General features: G+C 38.4%; 1 protein-coding gene across 1 annotated transcript in view; it reads right to left on the bottom strand.

Annotated features, from left to right (window-relative positions):
* The window catches only part of LOC150104547 (Ig-like and fibronectin type-III domain-containing protein 1), a 548,674-nt gene that overhangs the window by 381,884 nt on the left and 149,201 nt on the right, over positions 1 to 17,589 (bottom strand). The gene's annotated exons all lie outside the window — the stretch shown is intronic.

The following is a 17,589-nucleotide window of genomic DNA, read 5'->3' as shown; positions in this document are numbered from 1 at the left end:
TGTGCTGCAACTTAAATATCAGCTTATCATGTGGCACCCTGTCAAACGCCTTTGCAAAATCCAAAAAAATGGCAGTATATGCCTTTCCCTCATCAACTGCTATTGTCACTTTATTATAAAAGACAATGATATTACTAAAGCAAGAGAGCCCCTTAACAAATCCATGTTGATTCTTACAGATAACATTACCCTCATCTACCCAACGCTATATACAGTCCCTCACTAATTTCTCCAAGACCTTAACAACTACTGATGACACACAAACAGGCCTATAATTAGACACTTCTAGTCTGCTACCGCCCTTATGCAGTGGCACTATCTTACCTTCCTTCCATTCCCTGGGTACCTTTCCTTCAGCCAGACTTTTATTGAAAAGCCAGGTCAATGGAGCTGCCAGTTCTTTAGCATATTCTCTCAAACCCATAGTGAAATACCATCCAGCCCAACAGCTTTATTGGTATCCAGAGTACTCAGTATTTGGAACACACTTTCCTCTTAAACCTCTAAACCCTGATCCTGCCCTATCCCTCTAGTATTAAAACCTCCTCCAGGATGAAATACTCCAATAAAGTGCTCATTGAACAACTATACTATGTCCTCTACATCAGTCACTCTATTCCCATTTTTATCCCACAATATCATTCTTCCACAATCGTTTTTCCACCTACTCGCCACATAACTAAAAAATTCCCTAGGATTTTCTTTGGATTTTAATGCCAATCTCTTCTCATATTCCAGTTTTGCCTTCCTCACCATTCTGGTCACTCTTCTGGCCTGTGTTTTATATTCTTCGTATATCTATCCTCCACCCTTCTCCTTGTATATCTTCCATAATCTCCTTTTCAACTGCAGTTCCTGTTTGATATCATTTGTCATCCACTTTACACCAAATTTTCAGTCTACTTAATACTTAGTATTTAGCATACTTTAGGACTTTAAGCAACCTTCAGCTAGTATTGGAAACTATTCTATACCAACTGGTTGAAATTTAAATGTATAATCATGTTTTTAATATATATATAAACATGTTGCTCTCCAACCCAATGTAATTTTGTAACCAATACATAATAATAATAATAGGACTCAAGCGTTGATGTAGTAAAGGTTTGTTTTTTTTTCACCAGAGGACATGCCAATAATTGTTGTAACGGTTGTTCAGTAACTTTAGCAAACCATGTAGATTATAGTGCAGCGTGTTTCTCTGTATATTGTGTATATTCTCCAGAAGATGACCTTGATATGAAGGTCGAAACGTCAAATGTTGATTTTGGTTTATATTATACTAAAGTTTTACTCAAACACGGTAGTTGTCTCCATAATTTTCCCAAAATGTATTCTTACAACTTGATTATTAGGTGGGCAAACTGGAAAAATAAAGATGTCACTACTAGTCGCAGGACTGAATACTGTTACCTTACTGCAAATTTAATGACACTACTGGTTTAACCTTCTATTAAAAGGACTTCATTATATGCAAATATACAGAGAAGAAAAGATTCAGAGAAACAGAGAAATTATGCTTTTTTTGGAACTATTCATGACATGCTGGCAGTGTTGTGCATTGGTTTTGCATTAGTTAAAACATACTTATAAGAGTCTGATAGGCTCTAACTAAGTTACATATATCCTTCCTTTCATGCTTACATGGTGATCAGAATACATTATGGAAAATTATGAAGATAACTATGATGTAAGAGCAAAGCTTTAGTTTAATATAAACCAAAATAAACATGGTTTGCTAAAGTTACTGATCAACCATTACAACAATTATTGGCCTGACCTCTGGTGAAAAAAAAAAAAAAAAAACTTTACTACATCAAAGCTAGAGTCCTATTATTATTATTATTACCCCAAGACCTCATGGAGTCAAAGACTCATCTGGGAGGTCCTTTTATCACACAGACAGCTCATCATACCGTGCCTTGAACACATTCAAACTCCTTCCAGACACCACACTCTCAGGCAAGGCATTCCAATCATTTACAACCCTGCACGAAAAAAACCTGCCTCTCACTCTCCTACTCACACCCTCTTTATACAGTTTCCAGGGATGACCTCTGGTACTCCTCTCATCTCCCACTATTCTTTGTAGAACTTCTCCACCATTGATCTTATAACAATCCCTTACCAAGCCTAAAAGAAAGGAATCCCTTACCAACTTTTAGGTCTCTATCATATCTCCCCTCTTCCTTCTCTCCACCAGACTCTGCAAATTGCATCTTCTCAATCTTTCCTCATTCCAGAGGTCAGAAACTACCTTAATCAGTAGCCTTTGGACCAACATTTCTTCATCCTTCTGAAAACCAGGCGACCAAATCTGGGCAAAATAATCCATGTGTGGAGTAATCAAAGCCTTATACAAAGGAACAACAATCTCCCTACTTCTACACGTCAGTGTCCTCCGCATCATTCCCAGAAGCCTTTGTGTTGTCTTCACAATTTTGGCTATTATTATTATTATTATTCTGGGCAACTTCAAGGAGTCAACAGACTCATCGAGGGAGGCCCTAACATCATATCAAGAACAACTATTTGACATTCACACATATACCTTGCCTTGAACTCATTCACAGTAGTAGCACCCACAACAGACTCGGGCAGCTTATTCCACTCATTCACCACTCTCCAAGTAAAAAATCTAGCTCTAACACCCTTGTTAACCACATTCTTACCCATCTTCCATGCATGGCCCCTAGTCCTCCCACCACCAGTCCTATTTTCAAAAATATCTTCTGGATTAATCTTATAGAAACCCTTCAGTAATTTGAATGTCTCAATCATATCACCCCTTTTCCAACTATCAACCAATTTTTGCAATCCACAAATCTTCATCCTATTCTCACAAGGTTCATTCCACATGTGTCCCCTAAACTTCAAATCCTTATCCACCATCACCACCAGATCTGTTATTTCTTCCACCTACAACAATATATCCACACCAAGCATAAATTCTGCATCCAATCTTTGTTTTCCAAATTTTAAAACCTTACATTTTGCAACATTGAATCACATCCCCATTTCTGTGCCCAATCACTCAATTTATTCAAGTCTTCTTGCAAGGCCACAACATCTTCACTACTCTTCATGGTTCATCCCAACTTTGCATCATCTGCAAATGAATATCTCCATCCAAATCTTCACCTATATCATTAATATACAAGTTAAACAGTAATGGCCCTAAAACAGACCCCTGAGGCACTCCACTAATGACTTTCCTTTTCCTGGATATCACTCCCCCATACACAACTTGTTGATACCTATCAGATAGCCAGTCTCCAATCCAATGCACTAATCTAATATCCAACCCCATCTGCTCTAGTTTGACTATCAACTTATCATGAGGTACTCTATCAAAAGCTGTTGCGAAATCCAAGTATATTACTGTGTATCCTTCTCCTCTGTCCAAGGAAGCAGTCACTTTATTGTAATAAGTAAGTAGATTACAAAATCCTGACCTCCCTTTAGCAAATCCATGCTGTCCATCAAAGATTATACCACTGTTGTCAACCCAACTCTGGATCCTAGTTCTCACAAGCTTCTCCAACAACTTAACCACAACACCTGAAACACAGATAGGCTACAGGTTGATGCTTGAGTTCGATCACATCCTTTATGAAGTGGCACAATCTTTCCCTCCTTCCACTAATTAGGAACTTGACCGAGTGCAAGACTCGTATTAAAAAAATATGTCAAGGCAGGTGTCAACTCCCTGGCACATTCCTTCAGAATACTTGGTGATATATTATCAAGTCCCACAGTCTTATTAACATCTAGTTTACTCAACTTCCCATTCATCTCTTGCTCACTTATCAGTCTCTCCTCCCCATCATCAACTGATCTCAATCTCTCCATGAAATCACATTCACAAGATTGAAAGACCTTTATGAACTGCTCATTAAGTATCTCCAGCACACATTCTGCAACAGCTGTCTTTATACCATTTTCTCCTATCAATGTCATCCTTCCATAATCATTCTTTCTTTTGCTGGCTACATATCGAAAGAACTCCTTAGGATTCTTTTTGGCTTCATTAGCTAACTGATGTTCATACCTCTCTTTAGCTACCCTCACCAACCAAGTCAACCTCCTTGCCTGGTCTTTGTAGACTTCATTGAATTGGTTATTTTCACTTCGAAATTAAATTGGGCTGGAGAGCAAGATGTGTTTATATATATATGTAAATAAGTTTTTTTACCTTGGGAATAATGTATATTAGAGTTACCAAGTAATTTTATAAACTTGGTTATTTTTACTCCTAATCCCAAGTAAGCAAACAATTAAGTTTGCACCTGAAACCCACCTTTACAGTGAGTTGCACCACCTTTAGACTTGAACTACGTTTGAGGTGCAAATGTAATTGTTTGCTTACTTGGGATTAGGAGTAAAAATAACCAAGTTTATAAAATTACTTTGTAACCCTAATATATATATATATATATATATATATATATATATATATATATATACATATATATATATAAATAAAAGGGGTGCTTAAGGATCAAAGCTGTATAACTGAGAGGAGACCTCCACATAGCCTTTCAAGGAATGCGGAGAACCTACCAGGGCTTCTGACACCTAATGTCCAATCCTCACCTTCTCGTGGTGCACCCTGTTGGGTATCTACTTTGATACTGAACTAACGAGGATGGGCTGGCAATTTTGGATTTAGCCGACCAAATTGTATTCTTATTGGTTAAACCAAAATAAAAAATGATGGTACAACATGACAAAATTTCATGCCGGCTGGGACATTGCCCGGTTAAACAAGGCCCCCCCGTTGTTTTCGCCAGGGAACCAGGGCGAACAGTGAAAAGTCAGCTACTGGAACAAATCTGAAAACAAACCCCAACTCAACATCACCAGAGTTAAAGATCGGTACCATCAACATAAGAAGCCTGAATGGCAAAGAAATGGAGCTAGCTGAGGAATTAGATAAGTATCAGATCGACATAATAGGGGTGACTGAAACAAAAAAGACCAAAACTGGTGAGATCTTTCTGAGCAATAAATACAAAATGTTATATTCAGGCAATGACAATCAAGGAAAAGAAGGAGTAGCCATAGTATTCAACACATAATACGAGGCTAATCTTCTTGAATGGCAGTCAGTCTCAAGTAGAGTAATGTGGGCAAATATGAGAATGGGGAACTGGACAATGAGACTTATTTGTGCCTATGGTCCCACAGAAGGTTCTACTAAGGTAGAAGTGGAGGAATTTTTTGACGCTCTAGAAAAAGCAACTGACACAATGAAAAAGGAAAAGTTGGTCCTTGTTGGGGATCTAAATAGCAGAGTAGGAAATGATTGTGAGACATACAAAAATATTTTGGGAAAATTTGGAGAAAAGAGCAAAGCTAATAATAATGGCAAATATCTGTTGGATTTCTGCTCAGGACATGGACTGGTTATTACTAACACCATGTCCCAACATAAAAATGTGCACAAATTCACATGGAGAGAAGAGGCAAGGAATAAGAAAAGTCTCATTGACTATGTTATTGTTCATAGTGATGTTTTCTCCCTGGTGCAGGACACCAGAGTGTATAGAGGATTTGAAATTGGAAGTGATCACTATTTAGTCTTGAGCAGAATAAAATTGAATTTCATATTGAAAAGAATAACATGTAAGAAAGTTTTAAAGCGAATAAAAGTTGAGAAGCTCTCAGATGTGAACTATAGACTAAAATACACAAAGATTATTGAAGAAAAAATGAAAGAGTTTGAGAACAGGAATCAAACCTTGGAGATTCAGTGGCAAACTCTGAAGAAAACATTGATTGATTCAGCCAGAGAGGCATGTGGTAGGTTGTCTGTAAGGATAAAAATATCAGAACTCCATGGTGGACACAGGAAGTTAAACAGGCAGTGAAGGAAAAGAAGAAAGCATATCAAAAGTTCCTGGCAAATAAGTCAGCTTGTGCTCTTAGAGAATATAGAGACGAATGCAAGAATGCTGAACACTGTGTAAAATTAGCTAAATAAGTCATGGGAGGACTTTGGCAAGAATATAGAAAATAAATAGCAAGAAGGTGACAAAATATTCTGGAGGTTGTTGAAGAAGAAGCTTAGGAATGGGGGAAAGAGTGCTGTAAAAAGAGTTGGAGATGATAAAGGTGACATGAAAATGGTAGAAAAAGATATCCTTGAAGTATGGAGTAATTACTTTGAAAAACTGTTAAATGAAACAAGCAGTGATGACAGCACAGTGATAAAAAACACTGACCAGGCATGCAGTCAGGAATACATATCCATACTTGAAGTAGAAAAAGCCATCAAAGGCTTGAAATGTGGAAAGCAGCAGGAGTAGATGATATTCGACCAGAAATGCTGAAGTATGGTGGTATAAAAGTCTTACAGTGGCTGCACTGCATAGTTCAGAAAGCCTGGACAGAGGGACGAATTCCCGATGATTGGAGTAGAGCTCTCATAGTACCCATATATAAAAAGGGAAATAAAACTGAATGTGAGAATTACAGAGGTATTTCCCTACAGAGTGTTCCTGGCAAGATCTATGCAAGTATATTTGAGAAACAGTTGAGAAGAATTGTGGAAGAAAAGCTTGGTGAAGAACAAGCTGGATTCAAGCCAAATAGAGGCTGTCAGGATCAGATCTTCACTTTACGACAAATAGTCGAGAAAGCATTGGAATATAAGAAAGATCTGTATTTAAGTTTTGTCGATTTGGAAAAGGCATATGACAAGGTGCCAAGAGAGAAGCTATTCAATACGCTGCAGTTATATGGTGTTAATGGGGTATTATATCAAGCAATACTTAGTCTTTGAGTTGAAAGTCAGCAGTTAGAATTGAAGGAAGTACTGGAAGATGGTTTAATGTTAAATCTGGTGTGAGACAAGGATGTACGTTATCTCCTCTGTTATTCATTTTCTATATGGATCATATTATGAAGGAAAGTGGTATTAAACCTGATATCAAAATTAGAGATGTTTAACATCTCCAAGTTTGTATAATATTATGCAATTTAAGTATAACATTATGCAGATGATGTTATACTTCTAAATAAATCTTCTACAAGTCTGCAAGATTCTCTGACTAAATTCAATTGCTGTTGTAATAGATATGGTATGAAGGTCAGCAATAAAAAGACAAAGACAATGAAAATAGGCAGAATCATTGAAAATGTCAACTGTGTTGTGAATGGAGAACCTGTGGAACAAGTAAAACATTTCAGCTACTTAAGCACGATTTTTACTGAGGATGGTAAATTAAATATAGAAATAGACAACAGAATCAGCAAAGCTGGTATCGTGGGAAGTCAATTGAATAAATTCATATGGAATAAGAGAGAAATTAGTCACAACACTAAATTAGCTGTATACAAGACAGTGTTCAAACCAGTTTTAACTTATGGATCTGAGAGCTGGGTCAGAAGTAAAACACTTGACCAAAGACTAGAGACCGCAGATATGAGAGTCCTGAGAAAGATTAGAGGCGTGAACAGATGGCATCAATGGCAATATCATATTAAAAATGAGGATATTAGGAAAGTACTTGACATTGTCAGCATCCAGGAATGCGTTAGCAGAGCTAATCTCAGGTGGTATGGTCACTTAAACAAAATGGGAGTGGAAAGATTAGCAAAACAAGTGTTCTCTGCCAGGTTGGCAGCAAAACGACTCAGAGGAAGACCAAGATATAGGTGGATTGATACAGTACAAAGTGCCTTAGACGATAGAAATATAAGATCTGATAATGTTAGAGTCTTGACAAGTAACAGACTGATTTGGAGGAAAATTGTAGATAGGAAGTTAGTAATGATGTAATTTTTTCATGTAGTACTGTCATATCCTGTACACCCCTTGAAGGTACATGGCAGGAATTTGATGATGATGATGATGATATATATATAAAATAAAATAAAAATAATAAAAACTGAGTATACATATAAATGTGAACCAATTGGTATGGAATAGTTTCCAATAAAAGCTGAAAATTGCTTCAAGTCCTAAAGTATGCTAGAAACTATGTAGGCTGAATATTTGCCATCCAAATTCTTGGAATTTTTATGCCATCATTATTGTTGAGATTAGGTTGGTTAATCAGAATTTCACAAGCTTCTTTAAATTTTCTTTCATACCAGGGGGTTTGTATGATGTAAAGAGCGGGTACTCTTCCAATCAATTTGGTGTAGGGTGTTGAGAGCGTGATCTGAGAGGCCTGCTTCCCCAAAATTGTTATATTTAATGTGTCTTTAGTGTTCTTTTTTATCTACATGAACTGTACGTCCAGTTTCACCAATATAAGTTATAGGTGAAGTAGATGCAATAAACTCCAGGATGTGCCAATGGGAAGAGAGGATCCTTAGAGGAGTTGGAAGTTGAATATGTTTTTTTAGTTTATAGGTGGTTTAAAAGTGGCATTGAGATTATAATGGTGTAGGATTCTATTGATGTTTTCTGATAACCCTTTAATGTATGGGACTATGGTTTTACTGTAATCTATATTCTTTTTTGATGAAGTTTTATGAAGAACTTTATTAATAGTATTTTTGTTATAGCCATTATTTATAAATGTGTTGCTAATAATCTGTAATTCTTGTTTAAGAGCTTGTTGATTAGAGCAAATTGTTATAGCTGTGTTTTTAAAGGTGTTAATGACTCCAAATTTTTGCGATGGGTGGTGATATGCATTAGCATGTATATACTGGCCACTATGTGTCAGTTTGCGGTAAACCATGAAGGATAGACTGCCTGAGGGAAGACGTGTGACCAGTGTATCCAGGAATGGGAGTGAGTCCTGATTTTCAATTTTGATAGTAAATTGTATGCGTTCATGTTCAAGCCTATCAAGCATTTCCAGGATGCACAAGACAGACGTGTTACTGTTCTCACTCTCCTCCCCAAAACCTTGTGATACTTAAGAGAGCTTTGCATGAGTAATGGTTATTATTATCAATTGAAATCACTGACACCATTATAAACAGCATGAAACATTACTGAGCACTGTGTAGCTGTGAAAGATGACCACATTCCTTATTGAGTCACTTTGACAATCTCATTGTGACCTCTGGGTTGTGACCATTGCCTTCATGTACTTTGTTACTGAATTAAACTATTCATTTACAATTTTTGTAGGTGTTTCTTTCCCATCTCATATCACAATGCTTTACTCTGAATTGCATAAACATTCATTGCGCAGTTTTTAAGTTAGTGATTGTTCTCTTTGTCACTAAATTTATGAAAACCAGCATATTACACTGATACTGGATTGCAGGAATTTGATGTGGCTAGGAATTTTTTTGGGGGGAGATGATAGACAGAGAGCTGAAGTTAAGAGAGCATATTTCAAAAGTTGGCAAAAATACTCAAAGAATTATTATTATTATTATTTCCCAAGACCTCATGGAGTCAAAGACTCATCTGGGAGGTCCTTTTATCACACACACACATCTCATAATACCGTTTCTTAAACACATTCAAACTCCTTCCAGACACCACACTCTCAGGCAAGACATTCCAATCATTTACAACCCTGCACGAAAAAAACCTGCCTCTCACTCCCCTACTCACACCCTCTTTATACAGTTTCCAGGGATGACCTCTGGTACTCCTCTCATCTCCCACTATTCTTTGTAGAACTTCTCCACCATTGATCTTATAACAACCCCTTACCAACTTTTAGGTCTCTATCATATCTCCCCTCTTCCATCTCTCCACCAGACTCTGCAACTTACATCTTCTCAATCTTTCCTCATACTCAACATTCCAGAGGTCAGAAACTACCTTAGTCAGTCACCTTTGGACCCTTTCCAACATCTCTTCATCCTTCTGAAAACCCGGTGACCAAATCTGGGCACAATAGTCCATGTGTGGCCTAATCAAAGCCTTATACAACAGAACAAGAATTTCCCTACTTCTACACGTCAGTGTCCTCCACATCATTCCCAGAAGTCTTTGTGTTATCTTCACAATTTTGGTGATGTGTCCCCTAAATTTTAGATCCTTATCCACTATCACCCCCGGATCTCTTATTTCCTCTACCTCCAACAATATATTCTCACCAAGCATAAATTCTGCATCCGATCTTTGTTTTCCAAACTTTAAAACCTTACATTTTGCAACATTGAACTCACATCCCCATTTGCTTCCCCAATCACTCAATATATTCAAGTCTTCTTGGAAGGCTACAATATCTTCACTACTCTTTATGGTTCGTCCCAACTTTGCATCATCTGCAAACAACTGAATATCTCCATCCAAATCTTTGCCAATATCATTAATATACAAGTTAAATAGTAATGGCACTAAAACAGACCCCTCAGGCACTCCATTAGTGACTTTTCTTTTCCTGGATATCACACCCCCATACACAACTTGTTGATACCCATCAGATAGCCAGTCTCCAATCCAATGCAACAATCTAATATCCAACCCCATCTGCTCTAGTTTGACTATCAACTTATCATGAGGTACTCTATCAAAAGCCGTTGCGAAATCCAAGTATATTACTGTGTATCCTTCTCCTCTGTCCAAGGAAGCAGTCACTTTATTGTAATAAGTAAGTAGATTACAAAATCCTGACCTCCCTTTAGCAAATCCATGCTGTCCATCAAAGATTATACCACTGTTGTCAACCCAACTCTGGATCCTAGTTCTCACAAGCTTCTCCAACAACTTAACCACAACACCTGAAACACAGATAGGCTACAGGTTGATGCTTGAGTTCGATCACATCCTTTATGAAGTGGCACAATCTTTCCCTCCTTCCACTAATTAGGAACTTGACCGAGTGCAAGACTCGTATTAAAAAAATATGTCAAGGCAGGTGTCAACTCCCTGGCACATTCCTTCAGAATACTTGGTGATATATTATCAAGTCCCACAGTCTTATTAACATCTAGTTTACTCAACTTCCCATTCATCTCTTGCTCACTTACAGTCAGTCTCTCTCCTCCCCATCATCAACTGATCTCAATCTCTCCATGAAATCACATTCACAAGATTGAAAGACCTTTATGAACTGCTCATTAAGTATCTCCAGCACACATTCTGCAACAGCTGTCTTTATACCATTTCCTCCAATCAATATAATCCTTCCATAATCAGTCTTTCTTTTCTCTAGAAATAGAACTCCCTAGGATTCTACTCTCACCAACCAAGTCACCCTCCTTGCCTGGTCTTTGTAGGCCTCATGAAATTGGTTACTTCCACTTCTCTTATGCTGCCTCCACAATGCCCTTTTTCTCTGTATTGCATGCTTAATCTCTTTATTCATCCATCTCACAACTACCTTATTTAACCTTCTCACCCTTGGAATACATTTAGACATTGCATCTACTAAATAGTTTTTGAAAATCCTACAAGCTGCATTAATCTCATTTCCAGCTAACTCCTCATTCCATGCTACACCTGCAAGCTGTCTCCTGAGCTCTTCATAATCACCCCCCCCCCCCTTTGTAGTTCCACATATACCCTTTTTTCACAGAGGTCCTTGCACTGCTGGCAACCACCCAAGTAATCACCTCATAGTCACTTTCACCAATTGGTGGATGATTTGACACCTCGTTTATAATTACATCCTCTAATGCGATGACCAAATCCAAGACCCTTAATCCTCGTGTGCTCTCTGTTACATACTGTCTGAGGTAGTTATTCCTCAAAAACTCAAGAAACTCATTTTCTTTACTTCCAGTTGCTATCTCTTCATTCCAGTCTATATTGCCATAATTAAAATCACCCATAATGATCACCCTTTTCTTATTTGCTTGGCTTATTTGACTATACATTTCACTATCACTACCATCCACACATCCACATTACCAGGTCTATAACAACATCCCACCAAGTATTTGATTCTATTCACCTCTATCTCACACCATGCTGCCTCAAAACCACTGGCTCTATTTATCTCTTGCATCTCTACCTTGTATGGACATAATTCTTTCTCTATCATCAATAGCACTCCCCCTCCCTTTTTACCCCTTCTATCCTCACGAAACATATCATACCCTTCCATCTCTATTCCTGTCAGGATGTCGTCCTCATCTAACCATGTCTCACTTATTCCGACAATCTTTGGGTAAACAGACGCAATTAGTGCAACCATTTCATCTGTCTTGTTTCTTATACTTCTAGCATTGGTATACAAACACAACAACTCATTTCTGGATCTACAGCTAGATACACTGATACCACTCACTCGATGTGATCTCTCCATGCTGGACTGGGGCCATTTCCCTTTCTGCTTCTTCATTTTAGAATCATTTGCAATTCCATCTGTTTCCTCTTGATCCCTGGTCATCCCATTTCTTTCCTGCCTACACATGCTCTCACCTCCTCTTGGAGCATCCACCTTTCTCATGCTGTGTACCCCTATCCACTCTGATCCTCCCCATTTCCCTGCTCCTCTTGCACACCCATTCTCTCATTTTCTATACACATACCACTCACTTCCCCATTCATATCCACTTCTTCAATCTCTCCTGTCTTACTCTCCTGCTCTTCCACATCAATCCCCTCTCGATCTGATTCATTCTCTCTATTCACTTCTCCACCTTCCAGCAGCAGTCTCTCCAAGCAACTCAAACCATAACCACTCAAATGCAGTCCATCGCTCCCATAGAGCTCACTTCATCCCTCAAACTCATTCCACACATTAACAAACTGTACTCCCATCTCCTCACACATTTCAGCCAGAATATCATTCATAATCCTTGCTCTCTACTCATTTCACCACAATCATACCTAGACAACACACTGACTACCTTTCCTGTCACACTATTCTCTTTTATCTTTCCAAGCAGCCTCCTGACATTCATTCTGACATACTCTTTGTTATCTCTCTCAAATCATTTGTACCAATTAATACAATTAACTCTTTCGCTTGCTCCTACCTCATATCCACTGCCTCAATCACTCTACTCATTTTACCGCCTGGAAAACATACCTTGTGCATTTAATCCTCTAGCACATCTTTAATAATGGAGTCACCATACAACGCCACTCGCTCATCTTTCGTTAACTCTTTCATGTCATCATGATTTATTTTAATAGTTTTGACCTGAATTCTCTTAATTTCATTCCGCATCGATTTCATTTCTTGCCTCATCCAATCCAATTCACTTTCCGAATCTCGCGACAGATTCTCTCTATCATTAAATCTTTCTAACTCTCGACCCCATCTTCTCACTTTCCCTCTCATTCATCCTTCTTTGTTTCCGTACTTTCAGTCCAACATACGTCAAACTTTCACTATCATTCTTCTCACTTTCACTCTTATTTATCTTTCTTTGTTTCCGTACTTTCGGACTAACATGCATTCAACTTTCGCTATCATTGTTCTCACTTTTACCATCATTCATCTTTCTTTGTTTCAGTACTTTCAGTCCAACATGCGTCCAACTTTCGCCATCATTCATTTTCTTTTTTCACTATCATTTATTCTTTCAATTTTTTTCACTTGCAATTTCTGCGTCATACCATTTCTACTTTCATTCGTTCTCTCAATTTCGTTTCTTTCCGCCACTCTCGCCTCACTTTCCTCCCTTTTAACATCCGTTATGGTTTTCAAATCGCTCTTTTTTTTTTCCCTGATTTTTTAACATTTTTTCGCCTCTCTTTCTCACCATCCTTCTCTTTCAAACGTGCACTCGTGACACAATCGTTACTAACATTTTCTGTCATCAATTTCATATTTGCATTCATCAGTTCCTCATTCAGGTCACACTTCGCACACACACACCCTTCTTCCATCCACGCTAAACATCCACAAATCATTTATGTAATCGAAGGAATACATATAACAGACCTCACACTTAACGAAACAGCTGAAATCTAAATTAATATCATGGAATGACAATGCCGCCGCCATTTTTTTTTTCCCTGCAGGTTACTAAGTCTAATAATAATGATTTCGTAATTAAGTTTAGGCAATAAAAATCCCCCACACTTAATAATACCGGTAGCGCACAACGTTTACAGCTGCTCTTACTCAAACAATTACGCATATATAATTAATTATTCCTAGAATAACTTATCTCTGAATCAGGAACTCTTCTTAGGTACGTCCACAGCGCTTGGCTCACTAGCGCCCTCTCAATTATGTAAAGCAGATTACAAGTGTGTAAAGTGTGGTGGCCAAATTACTTGGATAGTTGGGAATGCATGATCAGTTATTAAATTCAAGGAGCAGTACTGTCATGGAGCAGTCATTGAATTGTGTGTGAATAATGGATATTGTCTTGCACAACAAGTCTTCTGACTTCATGCAGCTACATGTATGGTAGTAATAATAATAACAACAATAACTAGAGAATGTAGTGTCTATAATAATGGATAGTGCATTCAGAATGGTGGTAAACACCAGGGGATTTATTAATTATTATTACACAGGCATTGCCATGGAATCTGTAGATTTATCGAGGGCCCTAAACATTTCATCAAGCACTAATCAATGTTTACACAATATCTGTTATATATTGACCAATTAGTATCTCAGGAGTGGTGGTGAAAATTTCAGAAAAATTGGTTAGGGCCCCGCATTCAAAAATGGGTTGACAGTGAATCTCTACTTTGCAATGAACAACAGGGTTTACTAAGGGAAGGTCATGTTTTAGCAACTTTCCCACATTCTATAACAATGTTACCATTGAACTAGACAAGGGGAATGGACACACCACGATACTTCTGGATTTTGCTAAGGCTTTTGAAAGAATATAGCATGATAGACTGTTGCATAAATTGGAGAAAATGGGTTTGGGTTATACAATATTAGCATGGATAAGAGGATGACTGACTGACAGATATCAGAAAGTGGTATATGGGGATATGAGTCTGCAAGGTTTAAGGTAACAAGGGGTGTACCACAAGGATCAGTGCTTGGTCCACTGTTATTTAATCTGTACATTAATGATATTGGGAAGGATTTGACAAGCGACATACAGCTATTTGCTTGTAGTCCACCAGGAAACTGCATGGTCTATTTTTTTATATATGCTGGACTCACTAGAGATGAACAGTTTGTAAATACTAGATATTATACATAATTAGTACATTTGTAGCATTTCTAATATGTGGTATATCTAAATTGGATAACTGTATATTAACTCTAACAATACATTATAATGCTAATTCTCGTAGATAGGGTTATACGTTGGTTATGCATTTCTAAATCACTTAGGGAGCTGAAACAACGTAGATCCGAATATAAATTAAATAATACTTTAATAGATATTTCTGATATTTCGGCAATGTCACATTGCCATTTTCTAAAGGAACTTACAAAAAGGCAGGTGCACACAGGCACTAACAATACAGTAACTGAGAATGAAGATATGAAGCTATTGTTCTCCTAGAAGTCCTGATGGTGCCCTCTGGCAGGCTAAGTAGGCGTTCTTGGCTGTTGGGCTGAAGGTCTGCTGATGTATGCCTCCCAAATTTGGGGCAGTCGCATACAACCAAATTTGTTGAGGTTTGGAGAGTTTCTTAGGGCAGAGGCCGATTCCATAAATAATCTTTCGAATTTATATTTGCTCCGGTGTATTATTGTTACTTTCTTCCACCGTATTCTGTGGCGAGTATCCAGAGCATGGTCTGCAAGACCAGAATGGCTATACTTGTAAAACCGGATGTAGTCCTCGTGTTCAGAAATTCTGATATTCACTGTCCTGCCTGTTTGGCCAAAATACGACAGTTTACAACTGCAAGGGACCTGGTATACACCAGGTAGGTCTAGGGGAAGTGGTTGGTCTTTGGTAGAGCGGATAAGGGATGCCAATTTTCTGTAAGACCTGTAACAGGAGGTGAGGTCATGTTTTTTTAGAATTTTGGTAATTTTTTCTGAGGTGCCTCGGATGTAGGGAATGGTGATGGATTTAGAGTATAATCTTTTTTTTGTGGAGGGGGGAGGAGGGGGGCTGTGGTTTGTAGGTTTTAATATTTTTTGGATTTTTTTTGGGGGGTAGCCATTGGCTGAGAAAGTGTTGAGGATGTTATTTAGTTCAGTGTTAAGGGCTATGTCGTTAGAACAGAATAGTTTAGCCCTGTTGTATAGTGTTTTTACCACTCCATATTGTTGTGGGGGGGGGGGAATTGTTGGTGGATGTATCTGCCTGTATGGGTGGGTTTTCTGTAAACTGAGAAAACCAAAGTTCCATCAGGCTGGAGGGTGACTAGTGTGTCTAGGAAAGGGAGGCAGTTGTTTTCCTCTTTTTCCAGGGTGAACTTGATTCTGGCATGTTGGTTGTTTAAGTGTGTAAGGAAGGAGAGGAGTGTTTCAGAGCCATGTGGCCAAATAGCGAACACATCATCAACGTAGCGAAGCCATATGGTTGGTTTTTGTGGGGCAGAGGCTAAGGCTTTTTCCTCAAAGGTCTCCATAAAGAAATTGGCCAAGGGTGGGGAGAGTGGTGAGCCCATGGCTGTCCCCTCTATTTGTTTGTAGAATTTTCCCTGCCAAACGAAATAGCCTGAGTTCATTGTGAACTGAAATAGGGCTGAGATATCGGGGGAAAATTTAGCTTAGATTAGCTCTAAAGTTTCCTTGAGTGGGACATTTGTGAATAAGGAGGAGACGTCGAAGCTGACCATTATGTCAGTATGTTGGAGTGTAAGGTTTTCTATGCTGGCTTTGAAGTGGGCTGAGTTTTTTATGTGTGATGGTGTGTTGCCAGTATAGTGCATGAGCTCTTTGGCCAAATGTTTAGCTAATTTGTATGTGTGGGAATCAATGCCATCCACTATGGGATGTAATGGCACATTTTCTTTATGTATTTTTGGGAGTCCGTAAATACGGGGGGTATAGAGTTAAACGGTTTTAATCTGTTGGTAACTTCTACAGGCCAAGAAGTGACTTTCTTAAGGAGGCTGTGAAGTTTTCTCATTTGTGAGTTGGTGGGATTGTAATTGATAGGGAGGTAAGTAGCCCGATCTAATAGAAGAGCATTCAGCTTACCTTTGTAGTCCTTTTGGTTAAGTACTACAGTTGCATTTCCTTTATCTGCTTTGGTGATAACTAATTCTTTATTATTTCTCAATTCCTGTAGGGCTTCAAATTCCTTGTTGGATATATTGGTTTTGGGTGGTTTTGCTATGGAAAGGACACAAGCTACATCCAGTCTTACACTGTTGGCGATTTGATGTGGAAGGTGGCAGATTCCTCTTTCAATCTCGATCATAATATCCTCACTTGGTATTTTTTTGGGAGCAATGGCGAAGTTGTGGCCACGTGAAAGCACGTTGAGAGCTTCAGGCTTCAGGGTGACTGAAGAAAGGTTGATTACGGTGTTGGTAGCAAGTTTTGGATTGACGGTGGAATTCTTTTTTATTAATAATTTATCGAATTACTTCATCTGTCGGCCTCGTATCTTTTCAAACTCTTTATCTGCGGCGGTACACGAGATGTCACGTAAAATTGACCACAGTTCGCGATTCAAAGTGCACGAAAGTTCATCTTCGAGGATACGAATAGCTTCGTTAATTTTGGCTAAGCCTAACCGCGTGGCGGTGATTTGTTCGCAAAGTAACGCATAGCTAGCGCGGTTGTATATACGGAGCGCTTTTTGCGAAACAAAACGGTGCTTCAATTTTACACAGTTCGGGATTACCTTGTTATCCCGGCAGCGTTTCAG

The sequence above is a fragment of the Typopeltis vanoorti genome, chromosome 7 (assembly GCF_054136105.1).
Source record: "Typopeltis vanoorti isolate ZY-2024b chromosome 7, IOZ_Tvanoo_1.0, whole genome shotgun sequence".
Classification (NCBI taxonomy): domain Eukaryota; kingdom Metazoa; phylum Arthropoda; class Arachnida; order Uropygi; family Thelyphonidae; genus Typopeltis; species Typopeltis vanoorti.
Note: the sequence above shows the minus strand (reverse complement) of the source record. Positions and strands in the feature narration are given on the sequence as shown.